The following is an 18,201-nucleotide window of genomic DNA, read 5'->3' as shown; positions in this document are numbered from 1 at the left end:
CACAGCGAGGACCAGACCGCCAAACTCCAGGCAGTCATGAGGGTTAAAGTGACAGTGGATGAAGCTCTGGGGCCACCTGAGCTCTGTCCTCTCCCATCTCCTCTTTCTTCTTGGTAAATGAGGTTGGCACAATTGGCACTCACTGGATGGACTATGACACTGTGTTCTGTTCTTGGTTTCTCCTGGAGGAAAAGAGGAAAAGTGCAGAGTTTTGGGTTTTTGTTTTGTTTTGTTTTGCAATTATAACAGTGATGCCTAGAAAAATTTGGAAACTGTGGGAAAGTACGAAGAAGGAAATAAAGGTTGCCCACAATTTCACGCCTCAGATCTGCCACTGTGAATGTGTGGGTGTGCCCCCTCCAGGGTGTCGGGCCACTTATTTTCAGAATTCTAAGGTGTGGCTCCAGGGTAGTGTGACAACTCTGCCCAGGCCCCCATGGTGTGGGGGATGTGGTGGGCTCTGGCGTCCACCCCATTCCCACGGGTGATGGGTGCCCCTGAATGGGCCCCACTTCGTGTTGCACAGGTGGGAGGAGATAGGATTTCAGGTCTCAGTCCTCACCATCTGCAGGTGGCAAGACCAAGGGCCTGAGGGACACAGGACTGTTCTTTGTTACCCCCTCCCCCCTTCCTCTGCAAGGTCCTGGCCCTTCCTGTTCTGGCCTCAGTTTCCTCATCTGTTGAGTGAATGTTGGGCCTCCATGTCCAGGTCAACACTGTGACAGAGAAAGGGCTTTGCAGCTTGCAGAGGATTATGCGTGTGTATGTCTTCATTTCTCCTAAGAGGAGAAGAGAGCAAACCTTCTGCCACTGCAGAGCTGTCTCTCTGCCTGTCAGCTGCCTTGTTGGCCAGCCTTTCCTTACTGTAACAAAAGCTTTCAACACCAGCTTATAAAGACAGAAGGTTATTCTGGTTCACAGTTCTGGAGGTTTCAGTCTGATTCATTGACCTCGTTGCTTTTGGACCTGTGATGCAGCAAGTCACGGCAGCAGCCCATGGCAAAGCAAAACTGAAAACAACAACAACGACAAACATGTCATTTCGTAGCTGGGAAATAGAAAAGAAAGAAGAGACCCGGATCCCACAGTCCTCTTTGAGGGTCAGCTCCCTAGTGACCCGAAACCTCCCACTAGGCCCCACCTCTTCAGTTTTCACCTCCAGTAGTGTCACCAGCTGGGGACCAGGCGTCTAGCACATGAGCCTCAGGGAGACATCCCAGACCTAAATGTAGCACTGCTCTGACGGCCCTTGGGTCAGACAAGCTGTAGTGAGCCTGAGAGGCAACCAGGCACCAGCGGCCTGGGAGTCAGTGCAACAGAGGTGTCATGGCATATCACCAGGGGAGGGGACTGCCAGGCTGAACCCCCAGCTCTTCACTCACTGGCTGTGTGACCCTGAGCAACTTAAGTGCTCTGTGCCTCGCTCATCCCAAAACCAAAAAGACAGTGATGATGTGGGGGTTAAACTGTATTCAGATTAAATAAGTTAATGTGCATGAAGCCCTTAGGGCAGTGGTTGGCACATAGTAGATGCTACATAAAGATGATGATAATAATAATAATAATAATAATAATAATAATAATTATTATTATTATTATTCCTGCACTGCCCTGAGATTCGGCACTACTAGAACTGTAAATGGATTCTCCAAACTCAGGCACGTTTGACATGTGACCATTTCTCCTGCCCCACTCAATCTCCCTGGAGCAAGCCATAGTGGAGTTCGGTCGGTGACCTTCCAGACCATTCTCTAGAAACACACAGAGGGTTGGTTTTCTTTTTGGAGCATCATGGCACAGGTGGCCCTTGCTCCTTCATTCCCAGTGTCATGCCATCAGCTCCTCTTGGTGGGTCAGCAGAGCCAGGGGCTGTTCCTCCATTGTGAGGCAAGGCAGCCTTGGTTCACCTAGACCCAGAGGAGACCAGGCTGGGCTTAAAGACACAACAGCAGACCAAAAAGCCACTTAGCTGTGACTCCTTGGGTCTGTTTGTTTTGGAGGGGAGCTGGTGAGCAGGAATTCTTGGCTTCTGTCACCGGTGGAAGCTCTGGCGCAGGAGGGACGCTGCCGGTGGGGCGGGGACAGGGGGCAGGTGTGTGCCTAGCCTCGGAGGGAGCCAAGAGTCCGGGGGACGGAGGAGAGGCAGGCGCACGGTGGTCCCTGGTGTGCCCGGCCCTGGTTCCAGGCGAAGCTTCTGTGCACGCCCACACCTTCCCAGGCCACCTCCTGCCTCCCCTGGTGACAGAACCTGCATCTTCCCTCGGCCAAGCTCAGGGGTGAAGCGCTGGCCTCCGCCTCGCAGGGTCCCGTTTTCTCTCATCCACCTCCAGCTTTCCTTCCCCGCCACCACCCTGGTGACCAGCTGTGACTCCAGGGCCCCACACCACAGGCAGCGGCCAAACCGCATCCCCTCCTGGGCGCAGGGCGGGCTGGGGCTCGGAGTGTGGCCGGCCCCACGCTCCCCCTCCCCCTGCTCTGGCTCCCGCCTCCTTCCCTCCCTCTCTCCCTCACGCGGGCCCTCCCTAGGGCCCTGCCAGCGGGGACACAGAGGCGACGTCGGGGGCTGCTCCATTTGCTGAGTCCCAGCCAGACAGCGCGCGGACGATTTGCAGGGTCCCGGTGGTGTCGGCAATGGCCTTGGCCGCAGCCCTGGGGCGCCCTGCGGGGACCCTTGGCTGGGATCGGCCCTCCCGGGGGGAAACGAAATGAACGTGGTGTGCGCGTGGAAAGGAGCGTGCGTAGGTCTGCGTGTGCATGTGCGTGCGACAGCGACCGTGTCTTGTGCCAGGCCAACCTCCTTCCACCCCGCGCCTGCCCCGTGGGAGGGTTCAGCAGGGACAAGGAGGTGGCCCCAGGTGCTCCCTGCAGGTGCGTCCTGGGGCGCCCAGCTGAGCCCCCAGTGTGGCTGCGTCTGTCCCCTGCTGCCCGAGGACCCTGATTGCGAAGGCCCCTCCTGCGTGGCCCGAGACCTTTGCCTCTTAGGTTTTGACCCCCCACCCCCACCCCCCACCCGGGCCACCGCAGTCACCTTTTCTTCTGAGAGCAGCTCTTCCTGTGCGCGTGCCCGTGTGTGCCAGCGCGCGCCTCGCACCCGCGCCGACCCGTTTCCCGCGTCCCCGACGGTTCCCAGACTTTCCGGAGTCGTCCCCGTTAGCGCCCCAGCGCTGCCCATAAAACACCACTTCGCTCTGTTTTCTTTGCCCCGTTCCCCTCGCGGCCCCTCCACCCCGCAGCCCGGCTTTCTCCGCTGCGTTTGGCCAGAAACACAAAATAAACACAGCCACCGCGCAGAGGAAATGACCTTCGGGTTCTGGGGGCCTTTTTAATGGGGTCTGAGCGCTGCTGACAGTTCCTCGCTTCCCGTTTTACCATTTCGCTCTGCTTGGGAGCCGGGGTCCCAGGCCAGGGTGTCTGGGGGCCCCTAGCAAAGCCTCAAGGCAGAGAGCAGGTCCCTGCCGCCACCCAGGTCCTCCTGGCCTGGTCCCAGCTTCCCTCTGCCTGGGGACACCCACTGCGTCTCAGAGGTTTGTCTCTGAAACTAGGAACAGTGTAGACACAGGGCTCCCCCTTGTCCCTGTCCTGAAGGGCTCCCCACAGGAGCAGCTCCTTGGGGCCTGGCAAAGGTGGAATGAATGAACCACCGGACCACAAGCCCTGCAGGGCAGTTTGTGCCTGAGAGGGTGGTGACCCCAGAAGACAGTCGTCGGTCATCTCAGAAGGAGAAGATCAGATGTGGGAGGTGGCCCCTTCTTCCCCCTGTCTTCTTAGGCAGATGCCATTTACCTTTGAAACTTCACTTTTTCCATCTGGGAAATGGGGGCATGGCCTGCTCTGTGAAGGTCAGAGCCTAAGGCTGGAGGGAAGGCGCTCTGTGCAAGGTCAAGTTTTGAGCAGAAAAATCAAGCCAGGGCGGAGCCACCCAGGATGAAGGCTTCTCTCCTCCATGTCTCCTGTGAGGTGAAAGGCTGCAAGTCACTCACCAAAGCTCTGGGGTTTCCAGGATCTTGTTGGCTTTATTCTCCATTTTGCTTGTTACTAGACTGTACTGAGGGGGATATTTTAATAAATGCATATAAATAAAATAAGATTAATAATAGCCTCTGTTTATTGAGCTCTTGCCTGTCACAGGCTATGGGGATGATAAGTGTGTCCATTTTGTAGGTGAAGAAACTGAAGCCCAGAGAGGTCAAATGACCCCCTCAAACTCACAAAGAAAGGCTGAGATAGGCTGGGCCCAAGGAAGACTGACCCCAGTGGGGAATATTAGTCCCTAAGTGGACTGTGGTCGTGGCCACACCTGGGCCAGCAGAATAAAGGATTCAGAGCAGCTTCCTCACAAGGGGAGACTCAGCCCAAAGCGCATTGCTGGGGACAGAAATTATGACATCATGTGGAAGAGTAAGGGATTTGCTGTAGGCAAAATCTGGGCTTGCGTCCCAGCTCTGCCACTTGCTGGCTGTGTGTCTTTTGGGAAAATCCTTCCACCTCTCTGGGCCTGAATCTGGTCACCTGCAACAGGAATGAGAACTGGCTTCCTTGTGGGCTTTTGTGGACTGACTGTGTTGCAGCCATAAAAACACCACGTAAACTGTAAAGTGCTGTGAATTTGTTCCTGAATCAAGCACCTAGGGTGCAGCCGCTTCCATGCCACGCTCCTCTCCAGGAAACACCAGACGTTTCCCGCTGCCTGGGGTTACGTGCGGGGCTTGGGGCCTGACCAGCAACCACATCAAGAGAGGTGGGGCGAGCCCAATGAGCACAGGTACAGGAGGGCGTGACAGCTGGCTTGGCGGCTGGGCTGTTGAGCCAGGTTGCCGGCAGAGGCCTCCCCAAGCAGTGACCTTGGAACTGAGGCCAACAGGGGAGAGGTCAGGTCTTTAGGAAACGCGTGGTGGTTGAGGGACAGCCTCGAGGAAGGGGACAGCTGGAGCAGTTGAGGAACAACAGAAAGCTTTGCCCTCTGTGCAGCGCTTGCGGGGTGAGGACTTGCACACAGGGCTCGTCCCTGTCCTTCCTGGGCTCTTGTTGGGGATCATAGACGCTCAGGGCAGAAGTTTGCTCAGAGATTAAGGGCTCCATCCCTGTGTCCCGGGACTGAATCCCCTCTGTGGCCTCCCTGCCGGACAGCTTCCAGCCTCAGCAGATCCTCCCTGGTGACGGGGCACTTACTCCCTACACTTCAAAGTGGTAAAAAGCAAAACCCTTTTTCGTCTCTCCCCCTCCCCCAGTCTCCCCCTCATCAGCTGGGTGCAGTTTCTTCCTTCCCAAGGGAAGCCGCACATGCTGGTGTCCGTGTATCAGGGACCCATCTCCATGCTGACACAGAAAACTCAACTCCATTCTTTCTCCCTTAAAAAATTTTTTTTTCTTGGTACCCGGGACATTAACCCAGCGCTTCACCACTGAGCCACACCCACAGCCCTTTTGTGTTTTATTTAGATTCAGGGTCTTGCTGAGTTGCTTACTGGCCTTGAACTTGCAATCCTCCTGCCTCAGCCTCCTGAGCCGCTGGATTACAGGCGTGTGCCACTGTGGCCAGCTTTTCTCATTTTTAAAAATCAAAGATTAAAGACAGTTTTATTAAACTCTCAGAATATCTTGGTGCCCAGGGCAGCCGCGCAGATATCATCAAGGGTTTGTGATGGAGGGTGAGTCTTCTCAGCTCAGATCCTTGGCCCCACGCCCATGCTGACCACCGTGGATGGGTTTTCTGCACACACCTGGACCTGGTCACCTTCACAAGAACATACACAGGGCACGTGGTGCCACCTTGGTCTCCCTGCTGCTCGGGACCACGAGAGGTGGAGATGCCATGCTCTTCTGCCAACTGCCCACTAAAAGGTGTCTGTCACCCTCAGCATTCCTCTTTGAAATGAGGCAGCAGTGGTCACTGTGGCACAGAGGTCCTTGGGCCTGCAGGGGGAGCATTCCTGGGTGTTGGCACCCCAAGCAAGCCTGTTAAGCCCCAGCAGTCTCCGAGCCCAGCCCAAGGGGCACCTGCCAAGCTGCCCTCCAGAAGCTGGTCCTCATGCCCATTCTGGCCAGTGTGACCCAGAATCTGTTTCCTAAGAGGCTGGGCCAGGGACAGCACAACCCAGAGGGGACAAAGAGCATGGGCCAGGGAGCTGGGGCCTGGATTCCAGCCCAGCTCTGGCGCTCACCTGCTGGGCAGCCTTGAGAAAGTTGCTGGCTGTCTCTGAGCTTCAGTTCCCCACTCTGCGCGAGGGCTGCTGGCCTAGATGTTCCCAGAGGCGGAGGTCTCTCCTGGCATGTGAGCAGGATGCCAGCCTGCGAAGCTATGGGACAAGGAGCAGCCCCTGCTCTCTGGGCAGTTCTTCCTGCCATTGGCAACTGGGGCTCTGGGTTCTGGAGAACCACAGACAGACTCCTGGGGGCTGCTGGGTTTTGGGGGGTGTTCAGCTTTTGCTCCTGGACTATTTGCAGTTTGGGTGGCACTGGCCTGTCTGCTGCCCCCTCAGAGGGAAGTTGGCACTTGGGTGGGGGTTGGTGGAGGCCTGGGTCACCTAAAGCTGAGCCCAGAGTTTCAAGCTTGCAAGGGACCTCTCTGGAGTGGCTGAACTCCTACCTCGAGGTGCCAGGGAGGACTGGTATCCGCCAGTTCTGACCAAGAAAATGGGAATGTGGGTCCTTCAGACAAGAACTCCCCGCAGGGAGTGGGCTTCACAGATTGTGGGAGAACTCAGAAGTCGCAGAGAGGAGGGTCCACCCTGGAAAAATGTCCCCACCCCGGCATGGAGGGACCAGGGAGGGGTCAACAGAGCCCAAGAGGCTGGGGCCATGTGATGCCAGGCAGAGGCTTGTTGGATGGGAACGAGAATGCCCAGGAGACACAGCCACCACTGGGGACCCCTCCCGAGACAGGAGGGCAGGGGACAGCGTGCTGGCTTCTCTCCTCCTGCCTGACGGCTCTTCGTCTCCCCCAGGGCCTTGCCTTGGCAGAACCCACCGGCAAGTGCCTGGCAGGAGAGCCCAGGACACACGGCCTGCAGCCCAGCCCCCACGACACAAGGAGGGGTGCATTTGAGGGGAGAGGCCCCTGCTGGTCTAGAGACGATTTCTGTTGATGCTCTGGGCACCCAGGAGCTCACTCTTCACTCCAGAGGTGACAGCGGGGGCCCATTTTGCAGTCAGTAAAATATAAAAAGTATAAACGTTTGACTTGAAATGAGGAAGAAACTGGTTTTCCTGTGCCCCCCGCACACACCCCTAAAGTCATGGGGTTTGCCTTTGGAGCAGAAGGACCTGTGTGTGGCTTCAAGTTGTCATCTTCCAGGGATGTCCCCACTCTCCGTCACTAGGCTGTTGCCCATCCAAGGAGAAGCAGTGCTCCCGTGAACCTTGCAGCACCCCAGCTGAGTGACAGTCCCTGATGTCCCTCTCTAGCACCCACACCCCCTTCACTCAGCACTAGCCACACTATGCTAGGTGTGCAGTGCCCTGTTTGTCCCGCCTGTCAGTGAGCACAGAGCTTGGTGACCTTGACTTTGTTGCCCCTCTGCTACCACCTGCCGGGAGAGTCACCCACCGTGTGCAGGCTACTAGGTGCTCTGCCTGCATCATCTAAAGTGCCTCTCTCGGGGCCTCGAGTCCTTGGGTCCCCACTGCCCAGCTGAGAATCCGAGGTTCAGAGAGGAGAGTGCCCAAGGCCACTTGGCCAGTGAGGGGCAGAGCGAGGATTTGCACCAACCTCTTCTGGCTGAGAAGGTCTAGTTCCTCAACCACAGGCACCTGGTCCTGCCTCAGGACAGCTGGGCAGAGGCAGGATCGCATGGGGTGGCTCACGGGAACGTTTCCACTTCAGCTTCTGGAGCCCTGTCCCCACGCGCTCTGCCCAGGGCCCATGTCAGCCCCTTGCAGACAAGGAGGCCATTCCCACAGCCACTTCTCCATTCCGAAGTGACAAAGAGGCCAGGCTGGGACAGCAGTCATGACCACAGATGGACAGACGTTCCCACATGTGGAAGCGGGCTTAGCCCTGTTCTGTGGGCCTCTTTCCAATCTGTGTGTGACGTGTCCAGTCACCGTCTGGCAATCGTCCGACGTGTATGGCATTTAGTACACACAGCTCCGTGGATCTGACAACCCAGACCCTTGGATCCATGCAACAGAGGGAGAGTGGGGGAGGAGATGATGATGATGATGATGATTATTGTCCTCATTTTGGAAGTAGAGAAACTGAGGCTCGGAGAGGGCAACTGACTTGTCCAAGGTCACATGGGGGCAAATCGAGACCTAGAATCTGCCTCCTGGGTGGGCCCCTCCTAACTCAGTTTTAGGATCGACTCTTGAGAACACCTGTAAAGCTTAGAAATACACATTATTTTATCTTTGAAAATCTGCATCATTGAGAATAGACACACTACTATTTTTTACACCCGAAGAAATAAAAATGCTGTCCATGAAATTGACACAATACTTTATCTCTTGGAATTATTTATTTATTTTTACTTATTAAAAGAGTTCTTCAAGATTTATGTACATTGTATGCGGGTGCACAGATGTGTGCAATCTCACTGTTGTCCCCACGTAAAAGGAAACTGCACGTGAACATGAATTTATATAAAATAAGGTTCTCCACATTCGAAATCTGGTGCACTAGTCAAGAGGCCTGTATGGTTCCCACAATATCATCGTCAGTGCCATCAAGTGTCGGTGACAAAGGTATCTCTCCCTCTAACCTTTTGTACCCTTGTGCTCCTGTGTGCATGCAGTTCCCGCAGGCTGCCAGGGCGTGCTGGCTCGCGGGGAACAATTGTTAAGTTGTCAGGCCCTTTGCAAACCCATTTTTTAAATGCTGGTGGCTTAAAACCAGCCCCCACACCGCAGGCTCTGCAAATGCTTCTCCAACAACGTCACTGCATCTGTCTCCCACCCAGAACCAAGAGAAACTTAGGGGACCTCGGAAGGCTCCCTGTGGCCTCCCAGCCCCCTCCACCTCTCCAGCCCGGGCAGCAGCGTTTCCGTTTCCCCCGAGGGCGCCCGCAGAGCAGCTGCCGCTGGCTGCGCCCTGGCGGAGGGGCTCCGAGTTCGCTGCACCTCCTCCGCCCCGTGCCCACAACCTGCGCTTCCCGGAGCTTGAGAGAACACTCCTCCATTGTCTGCTGGGGTTTTTTCCAAGCCGCAGAATGCCCCAGGGACGGCAGGACGCACTGTAGGCCACACCCTGATTCCAGAGAGGCCAGAGGTGGAGCGCTGCTCCTATTGGTAAGGACACCTCTGGATCAGCTGGGCTGAATCCCTGCTGGCCAGCAGTGTCCTGGTCATCTTGTCTCCTGGAACCAGGGGGCCAGGCTCTCTAACTTCGAGGCTTCTCCTGGACACTGATGAAGACCGAGCTGTCCCCTCCCTGGGCTGTTCAAGGTGGTTTTCTGGGTGGGTCCTTGGACAGCCCAGATGACTGCTGAGGGTCCGAGATGCCTTCCCAGCCTCACTGGAAGCCGACTGGATTTCAGTCACAAATGGGGTTCCCAAAGCCCAGGGCGCCACTGACCTGGATGAGCTCCCAGCCAGTGTCTGGTGAGGGAAAGAGGGGCCAGGAGGAGGGCCTCACTCTGCAGGCTACCTGCCTGGCTGCCCCTTGGGAAAGCCACTTTCTGTAAAAGCCACAGGAGCAAATGAGGCACTGATCCCAAATGGCTTTGCACTTGAGGTTCACTGTGCGCATCTGTATGACCTCCCTGGAGACCTCAGGGCCATGCCTTCTGCCACGTGGCTCAGGCTGCCCTCCCTTGACCCTCCCCCCATTGGGGCCAAGGCCTGGGTCCCACCCTGGGCAGAGGGTGGCAAGGGGGATCCTGCTTCAGAGAGGGTGGGGGAAGGGAAGTCGCAGGAAGCAGAATCCAGCACTGAGGTAGATGGGAGGAGGGCAGAGCAGGCCTTAGACACAATCCCAGAGGGGGCTGCAGATGAGCAGGGGCTTGTTGAGGATGGGGAGGGGCTGGGCATCTCCCCGCGTCTTTCACTGACTGTGAGAATTTTGAGGAAAGTGAACTTGCTCCAGGTTGGGAAGCGTCTTCAACCTGGAGCTGGAAGACCTGGGCTCAAGACCCAGCTCCACCACATCCAGGGCTTCTCTTGGCCTCAGTTTCCCCAGTCGGGGAGAACCAAGATCATAGCCCTGGTCCTAGCGCAGGAGGCTGGTTTCTCACCTCCTCCACCTTGTTGGAACGTGCTCACGGGATGCGGAGCCCGTGCTCTGGGGCCAGACACTTTACATGAAATGATTCTCAGCCTGATCCCGGGACCAGCAGCACTTGGGGACTTACCAGAATTGGCAGCTTCTCAGGCTCCCCTCACTGAGTCACCAACTCTGGGGAGGCGGGCAGCAGCTTGTGACTTAGCCAGCCCTCCAGGAGAATCTGCCGGAACCTAGGTTGGAGAACCAAGGCAGGGGCTGGTGGTTCTGCTCAGGGACCCTGAGCATGCAGGGCAAAGTCCCTCATCCCAGTTGGTCCCCAGTGTCTCCAGACTTGAAGACAACTCCGAAAGACAGAATCAACCCTTTTAACGTGTGTGATTCAGTGGTGTTCAGTGTGTTTACCAAAAGGTCATGCAACTGCCTCCATCAGTTCCAGAATATTTTCATTGCTCCCCAAAGGAAACTTGTACCTTGGCGGTTATTCCTACTTACCTTGGCCATTGGTGACCACTAACCCCCCATTTTCTGCCTCTAGATTTGCCTATTCCAGACAGTTCACATACTGGAATTACACAAGGTGTGTGGTCTTTTCTTTTATGTGTTTTCAAGACTCATCCAGGTTATAACATGTATCAGTACACTCACCCATGAAACATATTTCATTCCTTTAAGAAATATATCTTTTTTTCAATACTGAGGACTGAACCCAGGGGTGCTTTACTACTGACTACATCCCCAACCCTTTTGTATTTTGAGGCAGGGCCTCCTGAAATTGCCCAGGTTGGCCTTGAGCTTGCAATCCTCCTGCCTCGGCCTCCTGAGCAGTGTGCCACCTCAATGCCACCGTGGTGGAGGTGGGGAACAGCCACCCTCGTATGCAAGACCAGGGATAAGATCTTGGTTTTCCCCGACTGGGGAAACTGAGGCTCCCAGAAGGCAGCAACTACCAGGAGGCCAGAGAAGGATGCTCAGCTTTGAATTTTTAAATGTAAAAGAATATTATTCTTTTAAAATAAAAAAATTAGTACATTCAAAGATTTTTAAAGAGCAGTTTAGGTTCAGAGCAACATTGGGAGGAAAATACAGAGACTCCCCGACGTTCCTGCCCCAACACAGGCCTCCCCTTGGGCACCGTCCCTCACTGGGGTGGCAGGATCACTACAGCTGGTGAACCCCTGAGGGCGCATGGCTGCCATGCCAAGCCCATGTTGACATCAGGCTCCCCCGAGTTGTATGTCCTGTGGGTTTTGGATAAATGCATGTGACATGTATTCATCACTGCCGTAAAAACCCTCTGCTCCATCTAGTCGTCCCTCTTCCCCCCTAGACTCATCTTATGTCACAGTGTCACAGAGCGAGATCACATTAGTTAGCCTTTTCAGATTGGCTTTGTCCACATGGGTGTAAGGTCCCCCACTGTCCTCATGACTTGGTGGAGTAAGAGTACGGTGAACTTTGTAAGAAACTGTCAAACTGTCTTCCAAGTGGCTGTGCCCCCTTGACTCGCGCCAAGGGTGAATGAGAGCTCCCGCGGCTCCGCACCACCCCGGTTCTTGGTGAGTGTCCTGGATTTGGGCCATTCTAACGGATTTGCAGTGGCATCTTGTGGTTGTTTCTGTTGGCAGGTCCCTGCCGCCCGAGGACGCCGAGCATCTTTTCATCTGCACATCTTCTTGGTGAGACGTCCTCATCGGTGCCTTATTTTTTTAATTTATTTTCTTGTCGTTGACCTTTCAGACTTCAGGATAGATTTGGGCTGACAGTCCTTTATGGGGTGTGTGTTTTGCTAGCATTTTCTCCCAGTCGGTGGCTTGGCTTCTCATTTCCTGACACTGTCTTTCACAGACGTCTTTTTATTTTAAGGTTTAATCATACATTGTTTTGTTTTCCAGGAGTCATGCCTTGGCATTGTATCTAAAGAGTCATCGCTGTGCCTGGGGTCATCAAGGTTTTCTCCTGTGTTGTCTTCTAGAAGTTTTGGTCTTGCATTTTGCATTTAGGTCTATGATACACTGTGAGTTAAATTTTATGACGGGGGTAAGGTCTGTGACTAGGTTCATTTCTTTGCATGTGAATGTTCGGTTGTTCCAGCCACATTTGTTGAAATATCTTTACTTCATTATTCTGCCTTCTCCTTTGTCAAAGATCTCCGTCTGCTTTGGGCTCTGTATTCTGTCTTATTGATCCATCTGTCTATTCTCTTTGGCAAGTGCCACACGGTCTGGTTGAGTACAGCTCATAGGAAGTCTTAAAGTCAATCAATATCTGCTCTTCTCTTTCAATCCTATGTTGTCTATTCTGGGTCTTTTTGATTCTATATAAATGTTAGAATCAGTTTATCAATATGCACAAATTAATCTATTGGGATTCTAATTGTGATTGCCTTGACTCTATCCTGAAAACATGAGTCTTCTTCTTCTTTTTTCTTTTCTTTTCTTTTCTTTTTTTTTTTTTTTTTTGGTGCTGGGGTTTGAATCCAAGGCCTTGTGCATGGGAGGCAAGCACTCTACCAACTGAGCTATGTCCCCAGCCCAAGTCTTCTTATTAATGAATAAGGAATATCTGTTCTCCATTCTTCTTTGATTTTGTTCGTCCAGGTTTTGTAGTTTTTCTCATATGGTCTTGTACATTTGTAGATTTATACCTAAGCATTTCATTTGGGTGGATGCTAATGTAAATGGCATTATGTTTTAGATTGAAAATTTTACTTGCTCATTGCTAGTATAGAGGAAATGATTGACTTTTGTATATTAACATTTTACCCTACACCCTGTCAAAATCAAGTATTTGTTTTATGAGTTTCTGTGTCAGTTCATTTGGATTTTCTACATAAATGATGCTGTCGTCTACAAGCAAAAGCAGTTTTATTTCTCCCTTTTCATCTGTAAACCTTTTATTTCCCTTTCTTACCTTATCACATTGGCTAGGATTTCTAGTGAGATGCTGAAAAAGAGGGGCGAGAGGGAGCATCCTTACTTTGTTCCTGACCTTACTGGAGCTTCTAGTTTCTCATCATTAAGGATGATATTAGTTGTAGGGTTTTTTGGTAGCTATTCTTCATTAAGTTAAGGAAGTTTTCCTTTATTCCTAGTTTACTGAGACTTTTTTTTTTTTAAATCACGAATGAGCATATAATTTGGCAAATGCTTTTTCTTCATTTCTTGATTTGATTAAGTGCATTTTCCTTTATAACCTGTTGATGGGCTGCATTAATTCACCTTCAAATGTTGAACCAGCCTTGCACATCCAGGATAAGTTCTACTGAGTCATAGTATAGAATTCTTTTTAAACACTACTGGATTCAATTTACTAGTATTTTATTGAGAATTTTTTGCATTTATTTTTTGCATACTCAAAGGAGGTATTGGTCTGTAGTTTTCTTGTAGTGTCTGGTTTTGGCCTCTGGTAATGCTGGCTTTGTAGGATGAGTTAAGAAATGTTTCCTCTGCCTCCAATCCCTGAAAGAGATTGTAGAGAATCGGTAAATTTTTTTCTGGAGATACTTTGAATGTTAGAATTCTCTGGTGAACCCATCTGTACCTCAGATTTTCTGTTTTGGAAGGTTATTAATTATTGATTCAATTTTTTCATGAGTTCAAAGCCAGCCTCAGCAATTTAGCGAGGTACTAAGCAACTCAGTGAGACCCTGTCTCTAATAAAATACAAAACAGGGCTGGGAATGTGGGCTGTGTGTATTTTTCTTTTTATCGTTGAGTTTTAAGATATCTATCTATTATCTACTTATCATCTGTCTTCTGGATACTAGACCCATATCAGATCTATGATTTACAAGTATTTTCTCCCATTCTTTAAGTTGTAATTCACTTTCTTTTTGTGGTCCTGGGGGACTGGACCCAGGGGTGTTTCACCACGGAGTGACATCCTCTCCATTTTTATTTTTTATTTCAAGACAGGGTCTTCCTGAGTTGCTGAGGCTGGCCTTCAACTTGGGATCCTCTTGCCTCAGCCTCCTGAGGCACCGGAATCACCCATGTGTGACATGGCTTATTTTCACTTTCTAGAAAGTGTCTTCTGACAGATGCACTCTTTATTTTTATTTTGATTAATCCATCTTTTCTTTTGGTGCTGTTGCTTTGGTGTCATGTCTAACAATCAGTTGTCAAATCCTTGGTCCTGAGGAGTTACTGCTAAGTTTTCTTCTAGGAGTTCCGTAGCTTTAGTGCTCACTGTAGCCTGTGGTCGGTCCATTTGGAACTCACTTTTGCATGTGGCCTGGGGGAGGGGTTCTTTTACATGTGGAAATCCAGCTGTCCCAGCACTGTTTGTTGAAGGGGCTAGAGAGGCCACATTTTAAAGAAAAATGCTTGGTCAAATATTAGTATGACAGGTACACACGCAGCTGATTCTCGGATGGGGTGACCAGGGTGAAGGTGGACCGTGAGTGACGGTTGGGCAGTGCTGCTTCTCGGGGATTCTTGCTCCCTGAGGGTTTCCCGGGGCCTGGGAACATGCTTCCCTCAACAGAGTGCTGCAGGCTGAGGAGACAAGGCCTCTGGTCTCCAAGCAGGAGGCAACTCGGCAAGACCTCAGCCCGGCCCCCTCCTCTGCATCCATGGACGAGGCTCTCTGAAGCAGAGGAGGGGGACCCCCACCGCCAGGCCACCACCTCTCACCTGGTGCCCCGACACCCCCTCCCCTCCCCCTGCCAGGCCCGGCATCTCTCCGTGAAGCCAGATTCGGTTCCAAAAACAGCCTCAGAAGCCTTGGCACATTGTTTTCCAGCCCAGACTAATGGCTCTGCCGTCCCCCGCCTGGACCTGGGTTCCCTTCCTCTGTGGGGGTCACAGCTCCTCAGGGCCAGGCGGTGGTGAAGGTGTGGTTTCGTCTTCCCAATTGGCTTTTGGAACATACGAGTCTTCCCGAGTCTTTCTGGACAAATGACGATGGTGTGGCCTGTCAGCCTCCCTGTCTATTCTGCCTCAAGCGGGCGGTCCTCCGGTCTCGGCCTCCTGAGTCGCTGGGATTGCAGGTGTGCACTGCACCCCTGGGTGCCTCGAGAGAACGAGAACTCTCTGAAAGTCTACGTGATTTATTCCTCCAGGACTGGAAATGATGCTAACATGAAACATATGCCAGGGTAAAACCTAGGGATAAGTAGCGCTGGCAATTTAAGATAGCGGTGAAGAGACTAAAAAAAAAAAATCTCTGCCCAACAACAACAGTAACAAAAACTGAAACAGAAAACGTGAGGCATGAGACGTGCAGGTCAGGAACGGCTGTGGGCCTGGCGTTTAAGACAGGCCGCTTTCCCGGTGGGTTTTCACCACCAGGAGCCGCGTTGCCAGCCGATTTCCCCTGGAAACTCCTCCCAGCCAGTGAGTGCCCCGCTGCCCTGCAAACAGCCCAGAGGCACCGGCCCTTCCCCAGAATTTGATTTTCTGCTCCTCTTATGTGGACTCCTTATTTTTATTTATTGTTATTATTATTACTTAGTGGGAATTGTGGTTTTCAACGTTTTGGCTTTTGGGGTTTCAACATTCAGGATTTCAAACCTCTTGGGATTGTGATTTCAACTTTAGGAATTTCGAGTTCTGGGGATTTCAACATTTGGGACTGTCGCGTGTGGGACTGTCTTACAGGACAACCATCAGCACTGATCTGAGGGGTAGGTGTAGAGGCAACAGAAGTAGGGGTCACGGGGCTCTGGCACAGGTCTGCATGGCACCTGCTTGTGCCCTCTGGATCTGCCCAGGGGACTCCAAACACCAGCGAGTCCTTCCCACTGCACACGGGCTGGCTGCTGGTCCCTTCAGGCTGCGACGCGACATCAAGATGGGTTTGACAATGACCAGCCCTGACAGGAAGGAGGCCCTGGGAGCCGAGTTGCTGGCCTCTGGTGCTCAGGCCGGGTCTCTGCAGGGCCTAGCAGTGCCCTAGAAATTGTTTCAAAAGGAGGTGAGTTCTCCGCTGCAGAAAATTCTAGCAGGTCTGCCCTGGGCCTCCTCTGAGGGGCTTTGTCAAAGTCTTTGCCCAGTCTCCTCATCCAGCATGTGGACCTTCCTGACCCCGAGGCTGGAAGAGCAGGGTGGCTGCAGGGGTCACTTGCTCTGTCTTAAAACAGCTTTTGGATTCCCAGTGGACAAGCGGGTGGCCTCCTAATCACGGTATATGCTGCTTCGAAATTTAAAGAGAACCAAGAGGATGGTGGAGACCCCAGAAGTTCATTCTCTCATTTTGGAGGCTGGATGTCTGAAATGAGGGTGCTGGAGGGCCGTGGTCCCCCCGAAAGGCCTCTTCTTCATAGTCCCAGCCTCTGGTGGCTGCTGGCATCCCTTGGTCACACGGTCCCTCCTCCTTTCGGTGTTCCTTTTTTTTTGTACTGGAATTGAACTCAGGGGTGCTTAACCACTGAGCCCCGTCCCCAGCCCTTTTAATATTTTACTTAGAGACTGGTCCTTGCTGAGTGGCAAGTGCCTTACTAAGTTGCTGAGGCTGGACTTGAACTTTCGATCCTCCTGCCTCAGCCTCCCAAGTCCTGGCATTACAGGCCTGTGCCACCACACCCGGCTTCCATGTTTGTTTATAAGGACATTTGTCATAGGATTCAGGACCTGCCTGGACAGTCCAAGAGCATCTCCTTGTTCGAGCTCTTTAATTACATCTGCAAACACCCGCTTCCCACCCAAGCTCCTGCAAGGGTTCCGGTGACTAGAACAGGAGCTGGCACAGCGGAGGTGCAGGATGAGCCACCCTCTTTCATCTTGGGGGGGCGTGAAGCAGGTCTCAGATCACTGGCTTCTGGAAATCTTCCCGGTGTGGGGACCTCGCCCTCCACGGGGTTGATCCTCTACTCTGGGCTGCATGTGCCTCTTACCAAGGGGTCTTTGGTTCCTGCCACGTCCTGCTCTCTGGGTTCACAGCAGCAGGGCCCTGGAGGCAGCGGGCCCAGAGGGGTCTGAGGAACTGCCGACAGCAGCCGTGGCAGGGTCCTCGATGGTCTTGACATTCCACAGACACAACCCAGGTTGGTCGTGTAGACACCGGGGAAGTGCCGCTGCCCCTCCTCTGAAGACTGCTCTCTGCCAAGCAGCAGGCGTCATACCAGGCAGGCCACACCCCTGCAGGGGACAGGGGAGTCCCGACTGGCTGGCTGACCTGGGGCCACATGAGGCTGACTCCCTGGCTGGGGACAGGACGGGGGCAACTCAGGAGTGAGATTCGTGCTGCAGAGACCCCGGAGAACCAACAAGGCGACTCCCGCCCAAGGGGCAAGGACTGGCTCCTTCCCGGCTTCCTTGGTCCACTCCTCCTGAAAGCCTCCCCATCCCACTACCCCAACTCTGGATCTGCTTCCTGGGGACCAACCCATGCTGGTCCCTGGGCGTGGCATTATGATGGAGGACAGAGTCTGTGGTCTGGACCCGGCTGTGAAGGTGCGCTGGTGTCCCTGCCATGTAAGAGCAGACCACCTGGGCACCTCCCTGAGGCCAGGTCCCACGGAGACCGTGCTGCTGGGCTCCCAGACTGCGGGGCCCCTCCCCCTCCAGTCTTCCTCCATCACATTATCCTGTTCACTTTTTATTACGACCCGAGACAGTGTAAAATAGTTATCTGCTTATGACCTTCCTCCCCAATGAGGGTGACAGCTCCCTGGGACCAATGACAAGGTCTGCCGTCTTCAAAGCTGTACCCCAAACCCCCAGCACCGCGGTCAGTGCTAACCCACTCTGTGTTGAATGAATAACAGATGGCCCCGTGTTCTTTCTTTCCCTCAAAGCAGACAGAAGGGGAGAGGTGGGGCTTTCTGTGAAGATTCTACACAAGAGATCATTTCGGGGGACAGCTGGGGTGGGAGCAGAGGCCGAGGTGGGCTATCTCCTGGTGGGGAAGGCCCTGCTGGCTGGCCGCCCCTCCAGGCTGGCCTTGTTGGGTCTGGCCATGCCTCAAGGAAACACAACGTTTTTAACAAACCCTCAGTCCATAAAGGCGGGGGTCTGAGTGCCCCTCCTGCCGGCCCAGTGTTGACTTTAGAAGCCAAGAGGTTGGGGGGCTGCCCAGTCCCTCTGTAGTCGGGGAGTATA

The sequence above is a fragment of the Marmota monax genome, unplaced genomic scaffold (assembly GCF_021218885.2).
Source record: "Marmota monax isolate L192 unplaced genomic scaffold, Marmota_monax_Labrador192_F-V1.1 WCK01_AAM20220418_F8-fsc00008, whole genome shotgun sequence".
NCBI classification, from domain to species: domain Eukaryota; kingdom Metazoa; phylum Chordata; class Mammalia; order Rodentia; family Sciuridae; genus Marmota; species Marmota monax.
The sequence above is the reverse complement of the archived record's forward strand: the minus strand, read 5'-3'. Positions refer to the sequence as shown.